This window comes from Athene cunicularia, assembly GCF_003259725.1.
Source record: "Athene cunicularia isolate RWA chromosome 1 unlocalized genomic scaffold, athCun1 chr1_part1, whole genome shotgun sequence".
Taxonomy (NCBI): domain Eukaryota; kingdom Metazoa; phylum Chordata; class Aves; order Strigiformes; family Strigidae; genus Athene; species Athene cunicularia.
The window spans coordinates 60,231,977-60,250,745 of NW_020799091.1; positions in this window are offsets into that span (position 1 = coordinate 60,231,977).

Genomic DNA, 18,769 nt, shown 5'->3' on the forward strand with positions numbered 1-18,769 from the left:
ATCATTCTTCATCTCCATTCTATTAGACATCACTAACTCTATTCTGGAAGACAACCTACCACACCTCTGACTGTACCATGGCCATTCTTCCCATTCTCATCCAGGTTCCCTTAGGAATAGTGTTTGCAAGCAATACTGGTTAGATGGAAATGTCAGTTTGGAGAGGAAGAGGGTAAAAAAGAGAGAAAACGAGATAACAGATTATACAACAAACTGTATTTTACCTATGGTTGTTACAGAAAATCTCTTTTATATCTCTTACATGTGAATAAAACAACAGTATTTCATGTGGTCTGGTTTTGTTGTTGTTTATTTATCTTTCAGTTCACTAAACTACTATATCTAGGCCAATAACACAGGAGTCAGAAGTAATCAGAAGTGCTAAAATATTATGCTTATGCTTTAGCAGTGAGTTCACAATAATGCTGCAGTCTTCAGTACTGTGTACTCTGAATGCCACAAAGATTTTGTCATCCTTACCCCCAGAGATTTTTCCTTACTGTTCTCTTATTCTTACAGTCGAGGAACAGACAAGTATTTCCAAAATTATTTAGATGTTGGTCCAGTGGCAGATAAAGTTTAACCTCATTTAATTTCTTAGTGGAATTATCAGACATCACTTACCTGGCTGAGTTGGTCACATAGTTATTTATCAAGTAAATGGGAATAAGCAAGCACCTAAGAAGAGGTCAGAATTAACTGAGCACATAGCTCAGGAGGACATAGTTAACACAATGAAGCAACTGTTCTGACCACTTACTGATTTGCAAAGTAATTTTGTACACACTTTTTCTTCAGTTACATGCAAGACTAAAAATCATCTGCAATTGCAAATGCAATGACACCTTGCCTTTTGGTGGAAAGTTAGGTAGATAAATGAGTTAAAAAGCAAGGAAAGAATTAAACTTTTTAAATGGTTTTAGCAACTGATCTTCCCAATAGGCTAGAAATAAGTTCCTACCCCTGCCCTCTCCCCCGCTTCCTTGCTCCCTTTCCACTAGGCTCTTGAACTTACTGCTGGATACCCAAGAGATACCAGCCATTTGTTTCTTTGCTATCTGCCTTAGACCCTATCTTTTTGCTCTGGCGAGTTATTTAAAGTTCCTGATACAGTTCGGTTTACTACCTTTGTGTTTAGAGATTACATCTATGTTAATACCCTCCTCTCCTCCTTTACTGATGGGTTGAAAGCAGAGTTCAAGTAATTTATTCAGATGCTGTAGAGAAAGAAAATTTCATTAACTATGAGAAACAGCACAGTCATAGTCAGGCTATAGTCCTCACCCTTTATTGCCTGTCTTTGTCCCAAAAAGGAGGAATCATGAGCTGAGGAGATGAAGACTGCCTGCAGCATTGGTATAGAAGTGTCACAAGCAGAACTCTTTCACTTCCTCTTGCTGTGTTAGGGGTGCTCCTGCCAGTGAGTGTGACATGCTTAATTCCATGAAGAGTGATGTAAGCTGTGTCTCTCTCTTAAGAAAAAATGGTTTCTGATTTTTAACAAGAGAAATTACCCCAACCACTTATGTGGAAGAGAGACCAAACCTGATGTTTCTTTCTTTACTTTTCAGTACATACCTGAATGATGGTCTTGTCCTAAATATTTTACAATATTTTCCTCAAATTTTCAGTTCCTTCAAAAGTTAGTTTTGTGTTGTAGAAGAGAAGATCATGCCTTGCAATTACCCAATATACTTTGACACTTGTGTATTCAAAAGAGATGCCAAAAGGTAGAAGTGTTTATATATGTGACAGCTACTGCTCAAATTGGGAAGAATGTGTTACTCAAATATGTATATTTAGTTCGGGAATAATCAACCATTTGCTCTTTTGAAGTCCTTTACACTTTTCAAGCTTTCTTAAAAAATCAGAGATTTCAGTCTCTGGAACTCATGTTTTATGAGTCAATGAAATCTCAGTTCTCTATTTTTGTTAGTTGTGTTCAGGATAAATAGTATTTTTGGAAACTAATATTCTAATTAATGTTTGATTACAAAAGCACAAAAATTTTGCTACACACAAAAGTCTATTAACTTTTAGATTTATATCTCTTTAAGACTTTTTCTCAATTAAAGTGTCACAGATGCAGTTTTGTATTTCCATCTGTGTAGCATTATATTAAAAAGTTACAACATTAAAATTTTAATTATTAACGTGATAAAAAATACTGTGTGACTATATTTCTTAGTTTGTTCTTAATCATTGAGGACATATGTTAATTCTTAGGATTTTTCATATACAAGTGAGTCGAAAGTACTATATAAGAGTCTAATGACAAGATTGTGGGGAAATTTTGATAATATATTTTTTTAGCCTTTGACTTTTATTTTAGAATTTGTCTCATCAGTAGCTAATATATGCTGTAATCTAATGTATTTGCTCACCACATTTTCATTTTGGAGAATCATTAAAATCTGAATCTGTTAAATGCATAATTATCAGGTTATGAACTTTTATCATTTTACTTTGTCTTAAGTTGTAGAAATAAACAGGATGATTGCTGTTTAGTGCAAAATTTGACAAACAAACTGCAAAGTCTTTATCATCAAAGACTTTTTGCCCTCAGGTCAAAGTTGTGTGCTTTCTTAAGTATGTTTTTGGTAACACTTGTTCTTTTTCAGAAAGAAGAGACAGTAACAATGAAGATGTTTGAAAAATCATTTATCAGACTACAAGTCCCCTGGTGTGCCGAACAAGGAAGAAATCATGGGAGTAAATTCTGCCCCAATGGATCCCAGAACCACAATCTTCTTTGTAAACAGAGCCTTTCATTTAGTACAACTGGATCATAAAGTGACAAGTTTTCACCTAGAATTTAGCCTAAAGCCTCTTCTGGTCAGATTAACTCTGTTGTATTCAGCTACAGACCTGGATTAACCCCTAAGAAACTCTGTATTGTTTCTCTTCGTTGCATATATCCCCATGTCTCCTATTATCTCCTTTTTACATCAGACAAAGTGATACAAAGTTTAATCCATGATAATCTTTTTTTTTTTAGATTTGGGTATCTGTTAAGACTTCTTTGACAGTTGTTTCCCCTTTTAATGCAAACAGCCCATCCAAATAGAAAATCTTGTCAATAGAATTTGCTAACTTGAAACACAGAGGAGATAGTTAGCACGAGAAGTGTCCTTTTCGGGAGGACAAAGATGCCAGTGCTAAATCCATTGTCTCTTATTGTTGTCACTGTGGTGTGCAGATTAAAAACACATCTGTAAAACGCATAGTTCTTGTGTTAGACCTACTAGTAGATTGTGTTTTTCAGTGAAAGCATGACTGTTGTAAAGTTTTCTCCATGTGAAAGTATCTCTCATTGTTTTTTAAAAGCTTTTTAAAAGCTCCTTTTAAAAACCGTTATGTCTCTGATACAACTGACGAGGAGCTAGACAGGAGCCCTCATGAAAGCAGTTATAAAAGTGAATGCTACAATACGGAAGGGAATGTACCTACCTAACTACCTACTTACTAGGAAAAACAGATGTAGAAATAATGTAACACAGGTCGCATTTTTTGATTTGGATAATACAGCTCTGTTTGGTCAGTGATGATTTACATAAAAAAGAACTTGCTCCAATATTGCTATTACTATATGACAATATAATATGGCATATTAACAAAATCAGCACCTTTTCAACAATTAGCCAAGATCCAAGGAAGCTTCACTGGCCTCATCACATGAGTTTTGCTGAGCTCTCCAAAGCAGTGTTCTCCATGGGGTAGGGTTAGGGCTAAACAGAGATAATCCCGTCAGGGCTTTTCAGATGTTTTCAGAAACTCAAACGAGGGCACAGTACAGCAGATTATCCCCTGGCCTTTCACCTCTAAGGCGAGCAGACATGGTACTGAGAGGTGAGACATAGCTTTTAAAAGGCATATATTAGAAGTTTCTAAACTGACTGGTATTAGCTCTATTCCTGCAAATGTTTCCTGAAACCTTTGGATGGCACTGTTATACACTTGGCACAGATGAGCTGTATTTCCAGTCTTTGTGATCCTCTCCGTAACTCTGTAGTATCACTTGTAAGAGAGGTTTATTTCTACTGATAATTTCAAAATGGCTTTTGTTTCACATTGTTTTACATTAAAAAGTTTTCACATTTTCATTAAAAGAAAGGAAAAATTGGAAACTTATTGTAACTTTCAGATGGCTTTTAGAAATGAAAATAAAATGTTTGGGAGCACGGAGAGGTTGTAATTTCAAATTTTTGTAAACTCTGGTTTTGATCAAAAGTATTTTGTCCGATTTTTTTTTTTAACTATTGGTAGTTCTTAGTTGAGGATCTTAATAGACTCGCCAAATAATATCTCTAGAGATTTAGCGCAGGAAGATTCTTCTGAAACCCAAAACTCAAGATTGCAATGTCTCCTGTTCTTGTAATTTCAAGTTCTATATATTGTCATTAGGTCTTTTCTACTATTGCAAAATCACTTACAAATCTCTGGAACTCAATAAGTAGATCATGTAGATGTATGAACACAGAACTTGCATAGAAAGGGCATGGTAAAAGGGGAACAAGATGGATATGTTCTATCAGACTTGTGTCTTGATTACCAGACTTGTGTCTTTTGTACCAGACTTCTGTCTTGATTAGTCCTCTGGTGTAGTGCACTCTCAACCAGTTCTGTTCAGGTACATCAGAAGATCTTGGGGTCTTCAATAGGAGTTTAAATACAGAGAAATCTAGCTGTGAGGCATATTTCTGCCTCAGGTCTGTTAAGATCTTTCCTGAATATCAAGGAAGGTAGATTGGACACATCCCGAAAACAGGATACTGACAAGATAAGGTTGTAATCACTGACAGAGCAGTGGAGAAGAAAAAGATGAAGGTAGATCTGTAGGGAGATGTAAGATTGTACAAGCTTTTGACAGTGCATTGTAACAGTGTTACTCTGGTGTAGTGGGAAGAAGAAAACCATGTCACACTTCCAAGGTGATGGGTGTGCTGCTCACCTGATAAACTGATCTCAGTTTGCATGGACTGAGTTGAGAAATGTCTACCTTAGGGAGAACATGGTGCTGCAGACATGAAGGTGTGACATGATGATGGCTTCAACAGCAAATGGCAGAGTAGAAGAAAGCATTATAGGGATGCTGAGAAAAAGGACGGGTAGCTGGATTTGGATTTCACATGTAATCCTTTCAGGTGTGACATTCTGATAACAATATGTGTGAAAACCTTCTCTTTCCTTGAAAGAAATATTTTGTTTGGCAACCAGCTTTCCTGTGTCTTTCATGTTAGCTACAAAGGAATTAAATAACCATGCAAAGTTATGAAGTTGCCTTAGAGGAATGTCTCTGAAAAGCAGCTTGTACCTCCATGCTGAAATTAAAGTACTGCTATACTTCACTTTTTTTCAAGGGTTGCGCTAATCAGCTTGATAATAAGGTCTTCCTGAACTGTGTTGATGACAATATCAGTGCAGATGTCAAAAGTTACTATGTTAAAAATTAATACAAATAAATAAATGGGAAAAAAACCCCAAACATCAAAGGCTTCTAGACCCAACTTCATATAAACTCTGTCTCAAGCAATTCTTAACCCTTGGATTACTAGAAATTGGGATGAAATGCCAGGGTAAGGACTGTATTATTCTAAACACAATATTATCTACTAGCGAGCATTAGTGGAGACAGTGTTATGTTAACTAAGCCATTAATATGATCTGGTTTGACTGCTTTTATTTCTTACTCAAAAACGTGGCATTAAATACGTGTTAGAATTCATCCAACAGCTGGTTTGATCACCTAAATAAATATATGTATTGATTGATTTTTTTTTTTTCAATAGGTCTGTGTTCTACAGTCTCTTGCTTTTACTATTGATTGCTGTATTTGTAAAATGTTTATGTGTAACTGTAAAATTAACAGTGATAATTTTACCAGTCAATCATTAAATTAATTTTTGCAGTGTGTCCAGAACTCCTGACCTGATCTACTTTGATTTTTGCTTAATCTGGATCATGTATAAATTACATTACTTTTGCACAGTAAGGCTTTTCAAGATCTCAAAATTCTCCTTGCTGGACCAGCAGCCGAGGTGATCTTTGTTTGCAAGTCAAACTGTTGTTATGATTAAGTATTTTGTTGGATTAGGGTCCAGAATGCACCCATTTTACTGGATCGGTCTTCCAGTTAGCATGGTATGTGTGTTAAACAAGCTTTCAAAACCCGATGTCTGAAAGATATAATTATTTCTAACCTTGTTACTGGCATCACCAAATATTCATATCTTTCATTTCAGTGTTCTGAAACATACACCAGGAACAACACTCAGAAATGTCTCACAGGGCTAAAAAGACCATTTTTGTAAATGAATTTTCCTATCACTAATTATTTACCTAAAAATTGAAGTCTCATGCATGTGACTCAGAGAAAAGGTATGAAAAATTGTAGGAAATATATGTTCATCCTCCCATCAGTGCTTCTGGAAGTTTCCTCTGAGACACTGAGAGTACTCTGTTCCCACTGAAATATCTACTGAAGGAGGAATATCTTTAACAAAATATTGAATGAAATCCTATTTTAAACACATACCTTGTGGATGCCTTTGAAGATCCTTTGCAAAAGTGTGAAATAAACTGTAATAGTTGCTATAGTAAAAAGTCATATAGAAGTACTGATCATTTTTCTTGTCAATCTCATTACAATATGGAACATATTGCTCACATCAATGGAGCAGTTCCCAGGGAAGTTTCTTTTACAACAGGAAGATATTTCTTTTAATGGCATTTAAAACTACACAGTTTCTGGCTGATACTCCTTTAAGCAGTTCAGGATGTCTATAAAGTGGAAGTTTGTCCGCATGCTGATTGCTCTTTTTCTCAACTATATTCCTACCTTTATGTAACTTTCTTTACCCCTTTGTAAATTACTTAACTACATGTGAAAAGTAACAGAAACAATATACTTGATCTTATCTACTATTTGTTTTGCCTTCCATACTCCTCCTTCACCCAGAAAAGTGACTCCAAAATGAAAGATACTGTTTATACCATCATTAACTATACTCATAATCAGTAAAAAAAAATGTCTTTCGGGCAGAAGTGTATCACAGAATCATAGAATGGTTTGGGTCGGAAGGGACCTTAAAGACCATCTAGTTCCAACCCCCTGCCATGGGCAGGGACACCTTCCACCAGACCAGGTTGCTCAAAGCCCCGTCCAACCTGGCCTGGAACACTGCCAGGGAGGGGACAGCCACAGCTGCTCTGGGAAACCTGTGCCAGTGTCTCACCACCCTCACAGTGAAGAACTTGTTCCTTGTATCTTATCTAAAGCTACCCTCTTTCAGTTTAAAGACATTAACCCTTGTCCTATCAATACACTCTGTCATAAACAGTCCCACTCCAGCTTTCTTGTAGGTCCCCTTTCAGTACTGGAAGGCCACTATAAGGTCTCCCGGAACCTTCTTTTCTCCAGGCTGAACAACCCCAACTGTCTCACCCTGTTTTCACAAGAGAGGTGCTCCAGTCCCCTGGTCATCTTCATGGCCCTCCTCTGGACCCGCTCAAGCAGGTCCATGTCCTTCTTATGCCAGGGCCCCCAATACTGAATGCAGTACTCCATGTTGGGTCTCATGGAGTGAGTGGAGTAGAGGGGGAGAATCACCTCCCTCAAACTGCTGGCCACACTTCTCCCAATGTAGCCCATGGACTGCCATGACTTGTTGAGCTTCTCATCAACCGACACGAAGCCCCCAAGTCTTTCTCCTCAGGGCTGCTCTCAGTCCATTCTCAGCCCAGCCTGTATTTGTGCTTGGGATTGCCTTACACACATGCAGCACCTTGCACTTGGCCTTGTTGAACTTCATGTTAAGGTCCCGCTGGATGACATCCCTTCCCTCCAGAGTATCAACAGGACCACACAGCTTGGTGTCATTGACAAACTTGCTGAGGGTGCACTCAATCCCACTGTCCATGTCTCCAACAAAGATGCTAAACAGTGCTGGTCCCAGTACTGACCCCTGAGGAACACCACTTGTCTCTGATGTCTGCTTGGACATTGAGCCATTGACGACAACTCTTTCGGAGTTTATTCTAGGATTCTATGATTGCCTCATCTGCTTGGTATTCATGGTTGTGTGTCCTGTAACAGACCCCCATATAATGTCATATGTCCCTGCCCTCCCTTTAATCTTGACCCATAAGATCTTGGTCAGCTCCTTATCCATCCCTAGGTGGGAGTCCATGCACTCCAACCGGTCACTGACATAGAGGGCAACCCCGCCTCCTACTCTCCCCTGCCTGTCCTTCCTAAACAGACTGTATCCTTTCATGCCAACACTCCAGTCATAGGAGCCATTCATCCAGTAAAGTGTAGGTGTTTCCACCCAAGAAACAAATGACTTTCATGACCTATAATAAAAGACTGAAGAGACAGATTTCTGTTATATCTCATAATTTAGCAGTATGACAGATATTACCAAGGAGTTGTTCTCTGCACATGTCTGTCTTGCTGGATGTGTTATATCCCGGCAGTGGACATTAATTTGTAGCATGCACTTCTTGATCTTTGCAATAGTTACCGCTTTACAGATTTACAGTAAACATAAATTGCAGACCCTAAATAAACATGAAAGGTATCTTATTCAATCCAGTAATGGACATCAAAGGCACAAGGATTTGACATCTCACATCCAATTGGTAACAAAAGAGAAATGCCAGGGTCACTAAGAGAATAGCAAATTTGAATTATTTTAGTTTTAGAAAAAGACTTGCTACCTGTGCCAATCTCTGGATTGCTATTTTGAAAATACTTAAAGCTCATCTACGTGGAATAAAGTCTCACAATAGATGAGAAAAATACCCACCATTTTGGGTAGCAGAAATGATTCACACAGAGGAGATTACACTTGATTGTGAAAATTATATGGCAACACATTCCTTGTCTGTAAATCAGTACAAAAGTGTGAAATCATATGAACATCAGAACATCATACTATTATCCCATACTGCAGTGAAACGGGTCACATACATATGGGATTTACAGTGTTCACTGATGTAAAATCTATGTATCTGTAGCTGGGTGGATCCGGGGAAGGAATGAGGAAATACCCATCTTTGTGAAAATCATATATCAATGAATTCTATGCATTAATAAAGGTGTACAAGTGTAAAGAGTACTACGAAGTGATAAAAGTTGTTTTCTGATAACGTAAGCAAAACACTGAGCTTTGATTTTACAACCATTTTTGAGAAGAAAATTGCTTTAATGACAGGATGGCACGCACAAATTTTATACCACTATCATTACTGAGGATACGACTTTATAGTGCTACAGCTAAAATGTTAAAACCCATAGTGATTATAATGTGCATGTGTATACTCATCTATTATGGTGTCCCTTCACCATTTTAGTGAGGATTGTTTTCGGAGTACAGACCTGTTTGGTCTTGTGGTTCCCTATGAATGGTTCAGAGCTAAGCCAGGATGTAAGGGGAATTAAGCTTTGAGGAAGCCAAACTTGTGGGACGGTGTAGCACAGGCTGTGGTTATCAAGCTGAAGATTTCTATACCAGTATAGATTGTTGAATGTGAAAGGAGGAAAGCACTTGTAAAGGGAAATATTTCTCAACATGTATTTCGTATTGTCAAATCTTCTACCTGGGGTACCAATTCTCCACATTTAGGATTTCTCTCATACCGAGTTTGGCCTTTCTTCCTTTTTTCTCTGTCCAAGAAACAACACCTACCCACATATCTGCTCAAAGGAAGCACTATTACACATCTTACACGCAATATACTTATCTCCCCCAATCCAGCCTTATTTTCATAACACACCCCAACAGATTAGATTATTATGTAATTTTCTACTGGTCCATTACTCTTGCTTTTGAAGCAATTTGGCCTAGAGGAAAGTTTAGCAATGAACCCCCTTTGTTATATGACTGTTTCCTTGAGAGTAACTTATCACCATACGTATCTGTCTCTGAACATATGTTACAGAGACAGTAGAGTATTGATGATTGCATAGAAGGACAAGGGTGATTAGGAAAGTGAAGAATTCAAGTCCCACAAGCAGGGACTGAAAAATGGAAAGTGAAAGGAAGCCATTCAGAAAAAGTAAAAGAAGAAAACGCAGAGAATGTAAAATGGGAGAATGAAAAAAGCCAGTCGATCTCTGCCTGATCTCCTTTCAGCTCTATGCAAATATCCCTCAAGCCTCTGGATAAAACCTGACAGATCTGTGTATCTGCCAGGACAGATGGAAATCATCTGATGTAGAATTATTTAAAAAAAAAATAAATTTAAAAATGTAAGTAAAATTCAAAAATAAGCGCAGAGGTAACAATAAATGCTACCAGTTTAGTCCCTAAGCCTGAAAAGGACTGTGCATTTGCATATCTATGCACACCATGAATAAAGCCTTTGACATTTATGTAACTAATAGTAAGCATGCAGACCCCTTCTTTGCAGGGTCATAGTTTTACATTGTAGACAGAGCAGAGGGCAATCTTGCAAAACCATAAACTGGTTTGGATTCTATTCTCTTTTCAGTAGAACATCCAAAATATGAGAGATGTTACAGAAAATTCAGTGCTTTTTTGATTTTACTAATTCTAACACTAATTATTTTTGTTCAGCAGGATACTCATCTAGAATCATGTACACAGAATCAGTGTATTTCAACAGAACTGATACATTTTTCCATATATGCATGTATATATGGAAAATATATAGTATTTAACAGTAATTCTACAGGTTGTTTATTCAAGGGCTGTGAAGATGAATTAGCTCTCACACAGCATATATCACTGCTGATGGTTTAGTTAGTATGCTGGGGTGTACGTTCAACCTCTTTTCAAGTTTTTTTCCCCTTGTGTGGATAAATACTGTTATCACAAAGATAATATTCAAAAGGTACCACAGTGTTATATAAATGAGTTAAAACTTCATGTTATATAAAAAAGTATAAGCCCATACCTACATCATAAGGTCACTTTGTAGGTGCCTCTCCGTACACCTGTTTTCCAGCAGAGCTTAGGCATCTCTTCCACCAGGCCACTTTGTTTCTGATCATATTTAGGAGCATTAGGAATTTTGTGACCCAAAATTAAGAAGAAAATTTTAGCTGCAATTGAGCATTTCAGGAGTGCATTTGGAGGAAGGTGCTTGATTTAATCTATGAGATAGGACTTGGTAAGGTTTAAGCTGGGCTCACTACTACCCTGTATGTCATCAGGAGTTTCTCATGGTAGGGAGATGAGTAAATACTCCTGTCTCCTGAAAGCAGTTACGTATTTCTTAGTATAATATGTTCTTCAGTGGACATAGATGTTCCAGTTAAGGCTGGATTGTTAAAACACATTTGCATCAGGAAGGAGTAGGATGCTGTAGCCATGAACACTGGCTGGGCAAGGCTTATGGAGAGAGGTAGTATCTTCTATTGAACAAAAAGGTGTAATTGGAAAAATTAGGCAAGATTGCAGGCAAAAGCCCTCCTTCAGGTCTAAAGAGCTTTAAAAAAAAGATTACATAGCTAAGTACAGAATTTTATTCACCATATTCCCCACATGTTTAGTGCATTTATTTCATTTATCTCCACTCATAAACTTTGTCCTTCCTGAAGGGAGAAAAATGTGGCAAATTTGGGTCAGTTTTATTCATTATTAACTAAATGAGAGGAAATGCAGCAACATGGTTAGTAGTGTCACACAAAAGAGCTGCTCCTCTTTATATTCATTATTAGAGGACATAATTTGAGAGTAAAGTGCCAGCAGTCCTAAGGTGAATACTTATTAAGCCATGGCTCAGCAAAGCACTAATAACCTATTCAAGCTTGCTAAATACTACCTTGGCCATAACATCCATTTCCTCTGTGATTTAAACAGAAGATTATACAGACATGAGTCTAACAATATTCTGCAATGTTCAAATTTCTTAGATGTATTTGGGTGGGGTAAGGGTTTTGGGTAGCTACATTTAACCATACCATTCATTAGTGTTGGTGATTTTAGATTATTGCCTTGCATAGCCATACTATAAAACCTGGACAATAGAATCAAGTAGAAACGGACATTACATTTATTACATTCTTTCAGAGATCCCAAGAGCTTCCCAAATTTATTTCCATTTGTCATAGGTGAGTCTATTCTATTTTGAAATATATTTTAGACACTGATTTTGAAAAGTCCTTGAGTTCCTTTGGCCAGCAAAAGCGAAAATTAGATTAAGAAGAGTTATGAATGCATTTTTCATTGAAAGAAAGTAACTTTATATAATACATAAGAGATCCACCATTTTTTTTCATAAATCACAATGTTTCTGTGGAGATTTCTTTCTTCACCCTGTACTATATTGAAAATGATGAAAAATGGACCTCCTTGTCCATAAAAACTTACTTAGATTATATATTCTTAAAAATATTTAATATATTCTTATAAAAGAATCATAGCTACTCTCAAATTCTTTAGCTAAACTTAACCGATCCTTTAGGGGCATCAAATCCAGCCTGTGAGCTTCCACAGAAAGAGACAAGTTCATACCTACAGAGAGCTGCAAATCCTGGTTGGACACAGCCCCTCCACTGTATAGACAAGGGACCTATTTTCCACATTAGGGCACTATAATAAATCATGTGACTTTTACAGCTATTGAATATATGAACCCTCCTCCACTGAGTTCAATGTCTCAATCTCTTCAAGACCCCAATTTAAGCCTAGAGAAGTCAAAGCATTCCATTAATTTCAGAAAGATTTGTCTTATCCTTAATTAGCACAAACATATCCATTCACAACTGAGTATTGTAACCTGGAAATATGTTTTTATATTAATAAATATAAGTAACAGTTAAAATGAGGATCAAGATGCCTTTTTTTTTTTCCTCTTTCATTTTTCAGTGCAGCAGAAACCTTGAATCCCTGCTAGCCTACTCAGTAAACTGTCTGATTCTTTATATTTTGACCATCACTTTTTCATTTTCACTTTTTTGTTTCTGGGACTTTTATTATCTGTTTTGCAGATTAATACTATTTCTTCCTCTCATGCCCATCTGTCCACCCATCTGCTTATTTTAGCTACATTTCCTTTCACCCTGCTGGCTCCTGTGTGTCTTCACCACACCCCAGGCATGTATCCTTCAACAAGATTTATATTGTGAATCATTTTGAATACCTTCAAAATAGTGCTATAAGAAAATTGGATTCCTACCTTTTAGTGAGTAATATAAAATTATTTATAAGGTTAAAAATGAACACAGTTGCCCTAAAAGAGGCTTTAGGCTTCAGGCAGGATTTCAAAGAATAAAAACAAAAGTATAGTTTATGTCTAGAAGCTTAAGTACCAACCAAAGCTGTTCTAGCTGGTATGTCCTCCTCCTTGGCCAGTGGTAAGAAAGGCAAGCTGCACATCTAGGCCAGATTTGGCCTGGGGGCTCCACATCACGTACCTCTTCTGCCTGAAAAGGTGACCAGAAGCTGGGGGAGTGACAGGCCATTGGTCACAGGGTAAGCAGGAGCACATGTTCAGGTGCAGCAACATTCTATGCTGCCTGTGTTAATAGACTCTGTAAGTAGATTCTCAGGTGACCAAAAAAAAAATGTCAAAGAACATTTTCTCACTGTAACATCTTACTGCATATGAGCAGTGGTGGAGGTCAGCATTAAAACTAGGGAAGTGAGAGAGTGGGAGAGAGCGCAGGATGATTTTTGTCTTCTCCCTTAAATAGTTTTATCTTTGCTTGTGTTAACTTAGAACCATGAAGGAGAGCCGTAACAATAGTTCTGCTGCTTGCCTATTGCTGAGGTTGCAGATCTCCTTGAGGAGTGGCTTTTGGCATGGTACTTGTCTTAGGAAAAGTCATGAGAGTGGAAGACTGTACCAGCAGGAGAGAGAGGGATGAAATCCTCAGCTCCCCATGCTCCTATTTAACTTGTCTTGGTTTCTCTGAGCTTTTTTGACAGCTTCACTGAGACAATAACATTCAGTCTGCTGGTGCCAAGGAGCCCTGTGTTGTCCCTTCTTTCAGGGCACAGTAGAAGAGCAACCACGGCCCTGTCACCATGCCACCTGCTCAGGGAGGGCTGGCCAGCACCAGAGCCTGGCACAAAGCTAGGCAAAGACCTGTCTGCAAATGCTGAGTGAGGAGGAACAGCTATGCTGGAGCTCTAGAGGATGAGATTTTTTACTACATACACCTGGTGCTGCTTTGCCTTTTCTCAGCACACATCTGTGCTGCCTGCTGGGGTGACAGAGAGGGAGGCTGGGGGCCAGTCTCCAGGCTTCCCTCTGAGCAGTGTGCTCTATCCCATATCTCTAGCTCAGGGAAATGACTGGGTGCCACAGTTCTTGCTTTCACACTTCTTACAGCAGTCTACTCTTTTGTACCAGTAGCTGTTTCCAGAAAGTTCTGATGATAATGGAAAGTTAATATTGAGTTACTATTGGTGGTACAAGAGATGCTCTGTGTTGTAGATAGATGTGAATTTTTCTCTCTACCCAAGAAAAGCTATGTATTTTATTTTATATAAGGCTAGCTCGTTCTTTCTTTCTTTCTTTCTTTCTTTCTTTCTTTCTTTCTTTCTTTCTTTCTTTCTTTCTTTCTTTCTTTCTTTCTTTCTCTCTTTCTCTCTTTCTCTCTTTCTCTCTTTCTCTCTTTCTCTCTTTCTCTCTTTCTCTCTTCTCTTTTTCTCTTCTTTCTCTCTTTCTCTCTTTCTCTCTCTCCACAATTGCTGATAGAGCTTTGTTAATTTATATTTATTATTTATATTAAAAATATATTACTCAATAAAGCTGTTTAACTTACAGTATTTATTGCTATCAGTGTGAAAAAAACCAGTCTAAATACTTCGAACAGATTTTAAATTCATAAGCATGACTAAAAAATTGAATGACAACACATTCATTTTATGTGTTGAAGAAAATGGAAATTAACTTAAAACAACTGAAATATCTTCTAAGAAGGAATTGTTGATGACAATTTAAGCAGTAGGGGTTTGCATATGTAACAGTATGTGATGTAATTGCCTCATTTTAAAAACTGCAGTTACTTTCACAGAGATTATTTTGTTTTCACCCTTTAGGAAAAAATGTTCTTTTATTAAAGTTTATTGACCTTACTTGTGTCAAATCACCACAATCTCTCTTGCCTAAGTTATAGTCTCATTAAGTAACCATTACATGTTCTTTTTTCACACAATTGAAAGTGCCTATAATCTATTTTGGAACAGGCTTCAGTCCAGAAACATGTTTTACTTCTTTATTATTTTCTGCTCTCTCTGGGGATGCCTTCACAAAATGGTAAAGCCCAAAGACTTCCTGAAGTCTAATCCTTTTCTGGGTCATATGATTCTTTTCAGATTCCATCTTGAGAGAGTTTTCTTACAACAATAGGTTCTGCTGTCTGTGAACTGGAGAAAATCCTGTTGCTTTAGTGCTAACAATGAGTGGAATTTTAGTGCAGGAGGAATGTTTGCTTAATACAATAGAAGTTGGTACAGGCTGGACTTGCAAGTGTCAAGTAAACAGTGTGGGAAAATCTATACTGCCGCAACTGAGTCAACAAGGTGCTGAACGCCTAAATGTGACTGAACTGTAACTGCAATAACTATCTGGTTGACTTCATCCTTTCCTCCAGGATAGGACTTGACATATATCTTATTGAGAAAGGGTTAACAAGAAAACAGGCTGCTAACAGGGAGAAGATGAACAAAGCAAGCATTCAGTCAGCATTAGAAACACCACACAATAGGCAATCAGAACAACTGTGTTTCAGGATCAGATACAAGTATGATTTACTAAACAAATATGATGGAAGACAACTGTTTAGCCCCTGCCATAACTGCATAAATTCACCCAGAAATGTAAACCAAATAGTGCCTAGGTCACAAAAGTTTGTTTATCTCTCTCTCTCTCTTTCTCTCTCTCTTAAATGTTAACTCTCCTCAAATTGCTATCAATTCAGACGAGCCAGAGACACTTCGCAGTGAACCCCAGTACCCTATTCATGTTTGGACTAACATGCGTTGACTGAATTCTTACCAGAAGCAAGATAAATGAGACAACATAGGTTTATATTCATTAAAGTGATATAAATTTATCTGAGTTGGATAAGTTTTGTATAGTTTTAAGTTAAGAAACTTTTTAAAAACTCCTTATATCATTATTTCAAAAGCAGGAAGTTTTCCAGGTATTTTGTCCATACTTTTGTTTTCTTATTTGTATTCCTTTACTCTCATTTGCAGCCTTATTTGTAGTTAAAGATTTATTTGTATTCAGGGTGTGCCGATAATTTCCCCATACACGGAAGACTCCATTCAGTTAACACTATCACAAAACTCCTGTTTTAAGAATGAAGATAAAAAGGCAGACTAGTGTCTTTCACACTTTAGATCAGATACTGGGCTAGAGAGGTGTGGCACAGGTCCTACCTCACCCACAAATTTATCCCATACAAGAAGCACTTCTTGAAACACTATAAACTTCCTTCCACTGGAATCACCAGTGAGATGTTTCAGCATCACCAGTGTTGATTTATAAACTAAATCCAGAACTCTTGTGACAGCTAGGCTTCTAAAATTGCTTTTGACCTATATAAATATATCTGTAGATTCCAGTACTTCTGTAGGTAATGGTGTAAGTCCATGCAGAACCAGTTCAGAAATAGAAAACCTCTGGGTTAGGAGTTCCTGTGACTCAGTCAGTTTAGACTAGGAAAATCACTGCAAAGAAGTCACTGCCCTGTTTCTCAAATCCAGGCTAGCATCCCTGCACAGTTTCACTACCAGCACTGTGCCAAGTACCAGCTTTGCTGAGGTACATGTACATAGTGCTGCTTTGTTCCATGCATACCTGCTCTAAATGCAGAACCGATTCAATTATCTGTAAGCGATCCATATAGTACTCTTTTACAGTACTCTTTTTTTGAAAAATTCACTTTCTCCAGACACATGTACATGTGTGTATATCCATTATATCTATTATCTATATATTATCTATATCTATATCTACATCATATATCTATATCTATATCATCTATATCTATGTATCTATATTTATATCTATATCTACCATCTAGATAACCTATATAATTTATATCTGTATTTATATCAATAAAACATATTTTATGGGTGTATATATTGACACATACATACACCAATCCAATAAGAAATATTTCTGCTAATTAAGGCATTTATTGCCTATTGCAAGAAGAAGGGAGGAAGAGAGTAAAAGATTGGCTCATAATCAGGTGGCGGGGTGTACAGTAGAGATAAGGGCCTTGCAACACCAGAGGTGTTCATTACACGTGGCAGATTTCAGAGTCAGAGGAAATAGGCTTGGGATTCTCATACCTTTTGGTATGATTCCGGATGTGTCTGTAATTCACAGATTTTATTGCTCAGTGTTTCTTGAGAAAATGTCAAGAATGTAAAAAAACATTGTGCCTTTCCGCAAAAGCTCTGTAGGGCACACAGTTCTATCTCCTGACTTTATAAGGAGGTGGATAGGTGTTGTGTTTCTCAATGTACCAGTCATCCATGAGCTCTTCAGTGTCCAGGGCAGCATGTGTGCTGTTCTCTGCAGCTGGCCAGCTAAGAAGCTAATGCTGTGGTCCATTCTCCTCCCCACTGCTCCTTGTCTAGCTCAAGATAAATTAAGACTTTAAGTTCTACAGCTGGTGGAGAAGAAACAATGCATGGACCTAAGCATGAGAGAAATGTTTTCCTATTTTCTTGTTTGTTCCTCAGACATGATCATATATATATACCCAGGAAAGAGCCAGAGATAAACTTGGTTTTAACACATTGAAGTGCGATTAACAGACATGTTAAGAACAGCATGATTTTTCTGTAGCTCTTATGGACTTTCCTCTGCCCTTTATTTTTAGCACATTTTGTAAGCAGGTGAGCAGTCTTACACTTAGTAAAGCCTAAGAGTAAGGTAGGTATATGGAGGGTACTTTCTATGAGTTCTGTAAAGCTTCAGTGACCTTGACAGGCATTGCAAACATTGCTTTATTGTGATGTTACAAATTACGGGAGTCTGGTTATTGGCCAAATCAAGCAACTGCCAACCCGCCATAAGTATTTTTAAGTACCAACACAGAAGAAGATTTAAGTCCCATAAATCTAGATTGCTGCAAGAGACTTATCAACATCTCTGTCATGGAATACTAACAGTCTTCACTTACTCCTGGGTGCAAAAATGAAGCACTGTTTCTGAGACATGCTGAGAGAAACTAGTTCCTTTTTCTAGTTCATAATAAGACAAATAGCAGATGGGGAAAAAAAGAGAAAGCGAGTAAATCTTTTGTAGACAAAGGGATATGCATGTAGCTGTATTTAAAGCAACTTTTCCGTATCATGCAAAAAGTAAGATAGTAGTCAGCAACTTATGAAAGATCAAATAGATTAAAATAAACAGCAGATAACCCTTAAGGGAACCTGAATAAATTTGTTTCTCAGACTCATCTGCTTCCTCCAACATCCAGAATTGACTAAGAGAACATATTTTATTAAAAAATCTTTTATTTCTTTGTGTTCTTCTAAGTCTGCTAGCCAACTGAGAATTAAAAAAACTAATTATATTTTCTGTGTGCACCAAGGACCAGACAGACATAAGATTTTAAAAAGTTATTAATTTTGCAGAAAATGATGACCTATAGTTGCAAATGAATGGAGAATTAGGCCCTATAGCTTCTTCTTGTTTGCCAGTAGCTTAAGACATTTCAACAACCTTTCCATGGAATATATTTTGAAACCCATTTCTAATCACAAAAATAGTTGCTACTGTTGAGCTGTTGAGTGCTTTGCTATATTAATTTAATAACACC